Genomic DNA, 9,831 nt, shown 5'->3' on the forward strand with positions numbered 1-9,831 from the left:
GTGGTGCTGAGGCTCAAACCTAGCACCTCACACATGCTAGGTGAGTTCTCTATCACTGAGCTACAACCCCAGCCCACATACTTTGAATTTTATATAATATCTGAATTTTGGTCCTTACTACTAATATCCACAGTATAGCATCTAAAAGTAATAAAATATGTGCCCTGTGTCCTATAAATGTCATATGATAGCCATACTATAGCATCTAAAACTAATATAATGGCTGCCCTGTAGCCTTTGATTTTAGTATAATATCAATACTTTGTCCTCTGAAACTAACAGAAAAGCTGTCCTGTAGGCTTTTAATACTAATTTTATCCATATGTAGCATCATTATAGTCTCCATGTAGCCTTTTATTCTAATATTATATTCATACTGTAGACTCTAAAATAAATAAAATAGCTTCCTTTTTGCCTTCAAGAGTAATATGATATGCTCTATGGTACCTAGAAAATATTATAATAGCTTCCCTGTGGTCTTTAATACTAATAATATCCATGCTATAGTACCTAATACTAATAGGTGCCTGTTGTGTTTAATATTAAAGATGTCCATACTATACCTTCCAAAAACTAATATAATAGCTGCTCTGTGACCTGTAATATTAACATAATATCCATACTGTAGCATCTAAAACTGGCATAATAGCTGCCTTGTAGCCTTTAATATTGAGATAAAAACTGTGGCCTCTGAAATTAATGTAATAGCTTCAAGTGATGTTTTAATACTGATAGTGCATACATACTATAGCACCAAAAACTGATAATACAGCAGCCTTGTAGAATTTCATAGTCATATAATAATTATAACAGAATATAAAACTTTAATATTAATAAAATATACTGTTGATCTAAATCTGATGAAATGGCTGCCTGTAATCTATAATAACGATAAAATATCCATACCAAAGCTTCTAAAACTAGAATAATAGTGCCCTGTGGCCTTTAATGTTAATAGGTATTCATACTACAGTATTTAAAGCTGATACAATAGCTGAATTGTGGTCTTCCATATCAATGCAATGTCAATATTATAGCATATTGAACTAATTTAGTAGCTTCCCTATGACATTTATATGCCAATATAATATCTAACCTGTTCACTTTAATACTAACATATTTGTACTGTAGCCTCTGAAACTGATATAATAGCTAATTTATATCTAAAACTAATATAGTAGCTGCCCTGTAACTTTAAACCTATTACAATTTTTATAGTATAGCATCAAAATTAATATAATAGCTTCCCAGTGGCTTTTATATTAATATGATATCTGTGCTACAGTATATCCAATACTAATAAAATAGTGGCACTGTGGCTTTAAATACCAATATGATATCCATGCTACTGCAACTCAAACTAACATAATAGATGATTTGTGTCTTTTAATCTTACTATAATATCCATATAATAGCATATATTGTATAATAGATGATTTCTGGCTTTAAATATTAATATTATATCCATAATATAGCATCTTAAATTAATATTACATATGTCCTGTGTCCTTAGGACAAATATTATATCCATACTGTTGGATTTAAAACTAGTATAATAGATATGTTGTGGACTTTAATACTAATATGATATCCATACCGTAGCTCCTCAACTTAATATAGTAGCTGCCTGGGCCCTTTAATATGATATGTAATATGATAAACATATTGTGCTCTTTAAAACTAAAGTAATAACTGCTCTGTGGCCTTTAGTGCTAATATAATATACCATGAAAAACTAATGTTATAACATCCTTGTGTCCTTTAATATTGATAGTATAGCATTCAAAACTAATATGATACCTGCCCTCTAGACTTTAATATCATAATATTCATACTTTGACCTCTAAATTTAATACAATAGCTGTCTTGTGGCCTTTATTACTGTTTTTTTATTCATACTATAGCATGGAAAACTGATTAAATAACTGTTCTGTGGCCTTCAGTATTAATATGATTTCCATATTATAGCAAAAAAACCTGATATTGGAGGTCTTTATTACTAATAGATGCAAACTATAATATCTAAAACAAGTAAGTAGCTGTGCAATAGAATTTAATACTAAGTGACATCCATACTAAAGCATATTAAACTAATAGCTCCCCTGTAGCTTTTGATACTAATATTATAGCCTCCAAAACTGATGTAATAGATGTCCTGTGGCCTTTAATATTAATGTTACATCATTCCCATAACCTGTGAAGCCAATTTAATAAGTTTCTTATGAAATTTAATATTCATTTAATATACATATTATAAATATAAAACTGATAAATACGTGCTTCATATAAAACTGGTAAATAGGTCCTATAGTATTAATATGATATTGTATCACCTTAAACTAATATAATATCAGCTTTGTGGCCATTAAACTAATATGATATTTATAGGATAGTGTTAAAATCAATATACTGCCATGTTGACTTTAATGCTAACATGATATCCATACTTGAGTATCTAATAGTACATAATTATTGACCTGAAGTGTTTAATTTTAATATGATATTCATATTGGAACATCTGAAACTGATGCAACAGTTGTCCTGTGGCCTTTGATATTTATATGATATCCATCCTATAGTATCCAAAGCTAATAAAATATATTAGCTACCCTGTGGCCTTTAATATTAATATAATATCCATACTGCAGCATTTAAAATAATAGATGCACTGTGGCCTTAATACCAAATAATTGGTTTGGATATGCTCATGTGTGAGACAATTTAAGGAAGTTTAAAGGTGAAATGATGGGTTATGAGAGCCTTAACCCAAATTAGTAATCCTCTGAAGGAATTAACTGAGTGGTAACTGCAGGCTGATAGTGTGTAGCTGGAGTAGGTGGGTCATTGAGGCTGTGCCTTTGGGGTACATATTTGATGAGCTGAGCTTAGGTTCTCTGCTTCCTGATCACCACTTTCCTTCACCACATTCTTCTGCCCCACCTTAAGCCCCAAGGAATAGAGTTGGCCATCTATTGGCTGAGATCTCTGAAACTGTGAGCCCCTAAATGAACTTTTCCTCCTTTAAAATTGTTCTTGTCAGGTCCTTTGGTCAAAGCAGTGAAAAAGATGACTGAAATAATAACATACATGTCATAGATCTAAAACAAATACAATAGTTGCCCTGATGCCTTTAATACTAATATGATATTAAGAGTGTAACATCTAAAACTGATATATAATAGTTTCCCTGTGACATTTATTGTTAATATAATATTCATGCCATAACATCCAAAACTAACATTATAGCCTCCCTATAGCCTTTTATACTAAAGTAATATCCCTATTATAACATTTCAATCTAATATAATATCTTCCCTGTGGCCCTTAAAGCTAATGTAATACATAATATTGCATCTAAAATTGATATAATAGCTGCTCTGTATCCTTTAATATCAATAGACATCCTTATTATAGCATCTTAACTTGATATAATAGTTGCTCTTTGGTCTTAATATTTATATGATACCCATAGTAGCATCTAAAACTGATAAAATATTAGCCCTGTGGCTCTTATAGGTAATATGATACCCAAACTATAACTCCTAAAACTAATCTAATAGCTAGACTGTGGCATTTAACATTAATAATTTATCCATATTATGCACTCTAAAACTAATAAAATAGGCTTCTTGTCATTTTAAGTGAAATATCCATATGATAGCAATAAACCTTATAATATAGCATATCCATATGATAGCATATAAAGTTAACATAATAGCTGACCTCTGGCATTTAATAGTAATCTCTTGGGCTGGGGATGTGGCTCAAGTGGTAATGCACTAACCTGGCACTGGGCTCGATCCTCAGCACCACATATTATTTTATAAAGATTTCAGTTGTGTCCACTGAAAACTGAAAAATAAATAATAAATAATAAATATTAAAAATTCTCTCTCTTCCTCTCTCTCTCTCTCCTCTCTTTCCTTCTCTCTTTAAAAAAAAATAGTAATCTGTTATCCAAAGTATAGTACCTAAACTAATATAATTCCTTATACTAATAAGATAGTCATCACATAGCATATAAAACTAATATAATAACTGAACTTTGGAGCTTTAATATTAATGTAATATGTATACTACAACATCTCAAAATACTGAAAGAGCATCCTTGTGCATCCTGTGCATTTGCCATTAATATTTTATCCATACTGTGGCCTGTTAATGGAATATTATAGCTCTTTGTGGCTGTTCATATTAATATCCATTCAATAGCATCTAATGCTAATATAATAGATGCCCTATGGCCTTTAATACTAATTCAGTATCAATACTGTGACCCCTAATACTAAAATAATAATTCTCCTGTGGCCTTTTAATATTACATAAAGTTCATTTATAGCAATTATATGAATATAATTCCTGCCCTATGGCGTTTAGTACTAATCTGATATCCATATCATAGCATCTATTAATGATCTAAAAGCAGTCCTCTTACCTTTGTACTGTTATGATATTCATATTATAGCATCTAAACTAATATAATTGTTCTCTTATGACCTTTAATTCCTATATATTTACCATAGCATCTAAATATAGTATAACATCTTTGTAGCTTTTAATACTAATGTAATGTTCTTACAATTACATCTAAAAGTGATATAATAGCTACCATGTGGTCTTTAATACTGATATTATATTCATGTTAGATCATTAAAAACTGATAGAGTAGCTTCCCTGTGGCTTTATTAGTAATATGACGTTCTTATTACAGCATGTAAAATTGATATGATAGCTGCCTTTAATATTTATATGATATCCATTATATAGTGTCCAAAGCTGATATAATATCTGCAATGTGCATTTCACAGGTAATATGACATCCTTACTAAAGCATTTAAGAACATTATAAGCCAGGCTCAGTGGTACATGCCTGTAATCCCAGTGGTTTGGGAGGCTGAGACAGGAGAATTGTGAGTTCAAAGCCAGCCTCAGCCACTGTGAGGCATTAAGCAACTCAGTGAGACCCTGTCTCTAAACAAGCTACAAAATAGGGCTGATGATGTTGCTCAGTGGTCAAGTGCACCTGAGTTCAATCCCTGATAAATAAATAAATAAATAAATAAGTAAATAAATAAAATATAATAGCTGCATAATGGTATTTAATACTATTATTATATCTATATTATAGTATTGAAAATGAATATTATAGCTTCTCTGTGGCCTTTTGTATTAATGTAACCATAGCATTGCATTGAAAATGGATATAATAGCAGCCCTGTGGCTTTTAATTCTATTGTGATATACATGTGGCATCTAAAACTGATATAAGAGCTGTTTTATTGCCTTTAATACTCATATAATATCCATATTGTAGCATCTGAAAATAATTTAAAAAACTACACAGTGGTGTTTTATGCTAATATGATATCCCTAGTGTAGAATCCTTACTAAAACAATAGGTGTCTTATAGCCTCTAATACTATTATTATATTCATAGTGTGCCTTCTGAAATTGATTTAATAGCTGCACTGTCACTTTTAATATTTCTACGATATTCATACTATTGATCTAAAAGTAATATCTATTCTGTGGCCTTTGATGCTAATATGATATCATACTATAGCATTCAAAACTAATATACTGGCAGTCCATTGTTGATTAAAATTAATATATTATTCACATTATATAATCTAAAGCTAAAGCAATTGCTGCCATGTGGTCTTTAATACTATTATAATACCCATACTATAGCATCTAAAGCTAATATAATAGCTATACTGTGGCCTTTAATATTACTGTGATATCCTAGTATAGCATCTAAAACTAAATACAACTACCTTTTTGCCTTTAATTGATATAACATTAATATTGTAGCATCTATTTTTTTATTAATGTAATATTCATATTTAACATAAAAAATTAATAACTTCCCTGAGGCCTTTAATATTAATATATGTACTATAGCATCTAAAAATAATAAAAGTAATCAAATACGTGTTCTAGTGCCCTTTATATTAATATGATGTTGATATTATACCATGTAAGCATGACATAATAGCTTCCCTATGGTCTTTAATAATAATGTGATATTCAGGGGCTGGGGTTGTAGCTCAGTAGTAGACTGTTTGCCTAGCATGTGTGAGGTGCTGGATTCATTCCTCAACACCACATATAAATAAATAAATAAAGTGCATCAAAACCTAAAAATATTAAAAATAATAATAATGTGATATCCATACTATAGCATGTAAAACAAATGTAATAGCTGTCTTCTCCTTAATATACTGTCTATATTATAGATTCTAAAACTAATATGATAGATGCCCTGTGGTCTTTAATATAAATGAACTATTCATACTATACCATATTAATATATATAATATATGTCCTATTGGCCTTTAATACTAATGTGATAACCATATTTTGCATCTATTACAAATATAGTAGCTGCCACATGGCCTTTAATAATAATATGATATCTGTAGGAGCTGGATTTATACCTCAGTGGTAGAGCATTTGCCTTGCACATGTGAGGCAATGGGTTTGATTCTCAGCACCACATAAGATAATAAAATAAAATAAAGATATTGTGTCCATCTTTAAAAAAAGAACACCTTTTAATTTGTTCAGAGTCAAATTAAATGTGTGAGTCAAACTGGAGCTTAGGAAGGTGTGATTGTTAAAACATCATGACCACTAAAGAGATGCTAAATACTTTGCCCAGAGACAATAGGAAAGAAGACTTGAGTGCATCTCAGAAATTGGCAAAACCACCCCAGTTTCAGGCTCAAAGATTTAATTTTTCTTTTCTTTTTTTTTTTTTTGTACCAGAAATTGAACCCAGAGGTACTTAACCACTGAGTCACATCCTCAGCCTTTTTAAATATTTTATTTAGAGACAGGATCTCATTGAGTTGCTCAGGGCCTTGCTAAATTGCTGAGGCTGACTTTGAACTTGCAATCCTCTTGCCTCAGCCTACTAAGCTGCTGGGATTACAGTCAGGCACCATCTTGCCTTGCTCAAAGTTTTAAAAATAAAAATTCCTTTGAGAAGAGATCAGTGAGGCACCATGATTGAAGAGAGAGGCCTAAGAGGTTATTTCACCATGCTTAGCTGCCCAGGCACTCAGAGGTTGCTGTAGTCATGGTTTTAGGAGGTTTGTCTACTGCTTGAGATGGTGGCAGATCTTGGTATCAACTACATGGTGCTGGTTTTTTAAGTTTGCAAGACATTGGCATTAGGGGGTCATGGAGGCTCCCGCTGTGATTTCAAAGGACAACCTGGGAGGTCAGGAAAAATGTATTAGAGTTGGAATACCATCAGGCAGCCCCTGAGAGGATGAAGAAAACTATAGTGGGGACTCCTGAGATTAAGAGATGCTAGTAACATGGATCATTTTCCAAGGAAACCCATAGGAATTGAACAAACACAAGTCAAGCTAGGCCATGTGGACCGCTATTAACAAAGCCATAGGAGTGGAGATGCACAAGTCCTTTGGAGAGAATATCACAATGTTATTTGCCCCAAATATGCTTGATGTGGAACTACAGATCTTGTTTGCCCAGCTGGATTTTGGTCTTGTTTTGGTCCCATCTCTTCTTTCTATGTCCCTATTTATCACTTGTAGAATGGAAATGTTTAATCCATGCCATTATATATTGGATTATATAGCTTGCTTTGATTTTTATGGGGTCTCATGCTGAGTTTTCCTTAAGTTTCAGAAGAGGTTTTGGACTTAGACTTTTAGGGAATACTGGAACTGTTAAGAACATGTGGACTCCTGGATATGAACTCAATGTATTTTGCATCATGAGATGGACATGAACTTTTGGGGGCCAAGGGCAGAATGTTATGGTTTAGATATGAAGTGTTACTCTAAAACTCGTGTGTGAGAAAAGGCAAGAAAGATTTAAAGGTGAAATTATTTGGTTATGAGAGCCTTAACCTAGTGAGTGCATTAATCCACTGATAGTGTTTAACTGGATGGTAACTGTAGGAAGGTAGTGTGTAGCTGGAGAAGGTGGGTCACTGGGGGCATTTCTTTGGAGTATATATTTGTCTCTGGTGAGCATAACTCTCTATCTGCTTCCTCTTTGCCATGTTCTGATTTGCTTCCTACCTCTATATCATTTGGTCAAGAGCTGTGGAGTTGGTCTTCTATGGACTGAGACATGGAAAATATAAGTGTCAAATAAAATTTTAATTCTCTAAAAATTGTTCTTGTCAGGAATTTTTGACACAATGGCAAAAAAGCTTACAAAAACAATACTGTACTATCTAGAAATAATATAATAGTGGCCCTTTGGCCTCTTATATCAGTAATATAGCATCTAAAATTAATAGTTACCCTGTGGCATTTAATCATATTATGATATAAATACTATAGCATCCAAAACTTAGATAATACCTGCAATGGCCTTTAATACTACTATGATATCCATAATAATGCAAGTAAAACTAATATTATAGCTTCTCTGTGGCCTCTGATATTAATGTAGTATCAATAATGTGGTCACAGGGTAGCTATTATATTACTTTTATAGATCACTGTATGGATATTAATATTAAATGTAAGGAAAATAAAAAGAGACATAGAGAGAAGATGCAGAGTCAGAATGGCAGAATGGTCAAGCTGCCAGCTTTATTTATATCAATAGGTTGCATTAGGTCATTGGCATCAGTAATATACTATTGTTTATTGTGTTATTTGGAAGGTTATAGAGTTAGCATCGTTATGCAGCTTATTCCTCAGTTACATTCTACAGTTACAATATGCAATGTTAGAAGCTTTGTGTAGCTATCAATAAAGTTTGTTGTTTACAGTTACTGTTAGATGGACAGGTCCAGGAGCATGGGAGCTTGGTGAAACATTTTTATTGTATAACAAGAGTGTTTCTTTATTCCCAGGAGCTGTGTGCCTGAGATCAAGGCCAAAGCTGATAAGACTCCAGCACAAAGCCTTCTAATGCAGGACATTGCTATAGCAGGTAGGCATCCCGTGTCTTTGCACAGAAGTTTTCCTAGCATCCAGGCATTCCACATCTTTGCACAGAAACTTCCTAGCCACCAAGTATGCCACATTCATGAAGCCATCAGAGACCCCAGTCCCAAACACAGAACCCTTACAATTAAGGCCAAAGGGAAGCTGTTATATCAGTTTTACATGCTATAATGTGGACATAATATTAGTTTTAAAACTGAAGAGCTGCCTGTGACCTTTTAATACAAACATACCATACTATGAAATTATAATGAATATAATAGCTCTTTTGTGGACTGTATAACTAATATGGTATCCATATTAAGGCATCAAAAACTGACATAGTAGCTGAAATGTGTAATTTAGTGTTAATATTATATCCATACTATGGACCTAAAACTAATCACATACCTTTCCTGTGGTCTTTCATTTTAATACAATATCCATATTATAGCATCTAAAACTAATATAATAGCTGCCCTGTGGCTTTTAGAACTAATATGATATCCAAATTATAACATTTGCCAAGGACCCTTAATATTAATATGATATTGATAAACTAGCATCTAAAACTAATAAAATATTTGCCTGTGACCTTTAATACTAATATGATATTCACATATACCACCTAAAGCAATATATTAGCTTGCCTATGGCCTTAAATATTAATATAATATTCATACTGTGACATAAAAAACTATATAATAGCTACCCTGTGAATTTTTTTAAAATATTGTTTTAGTTGTTGATGGACACAATTCCTTTACTTTATTTATGTTTTTTAATGTGGTGCTGAGGATTGAACTCAGTGCCTCACATGTGCTAGGCAGGCACTCTACAAATGAGCCACAACCCCAGACCAACTACCCTGTGACTTTAATAATAATATAACATCCATAACTTTTAATAA

The 9,831-nt window shown here is 32.3% G+C and overlaps 1 long non-coding RNA gene across 5 annotated transcripts in view; it reads left to right on the forward strand.

Moving 5' to 3' along the window:
- Positions 1-9,191, forward strand: part of LOC124083401 (uncharacterized) — a 42,323-nt gene extending 33,132 nt beyond the window's left edge. For 3 of the 5 annotated variants that reach the window (XR_009225473.1, XR_009225474.1, XR_009225475.1), the window contains exon 11: positions 8,849-9,191. This is a non-coding gene — a long non-coding RNA (uncharacterized LOC124083401). The remainder of the gene's footprint in view (positions 1-8,848) is intronic. The other 2 variants (XR_006848718.2, XR_009225476.1) reach the window with 1 other exon arrangement.
- Positions 9,192-9,831: the final 640 nt, after the last annotated feature.

This window comes from Marmota monax, unplaced genomic scaffold (assembly GCF_021218885.2).
Source record: "Marmota monax isolate L192 unplaced genomic scaffold, Marmota_monax_Labrador192_F-V1.1 WCK01_AAM20220418_F8-fsc00055, whole genome shotgun sequence".
NCBI classification, from domain to species: domain Eukaryota; kingdom Metazoa; phylum Chordata; class Mammalia; order Rodentia; family Sciuridae; genus Marmota; species Marmota monax.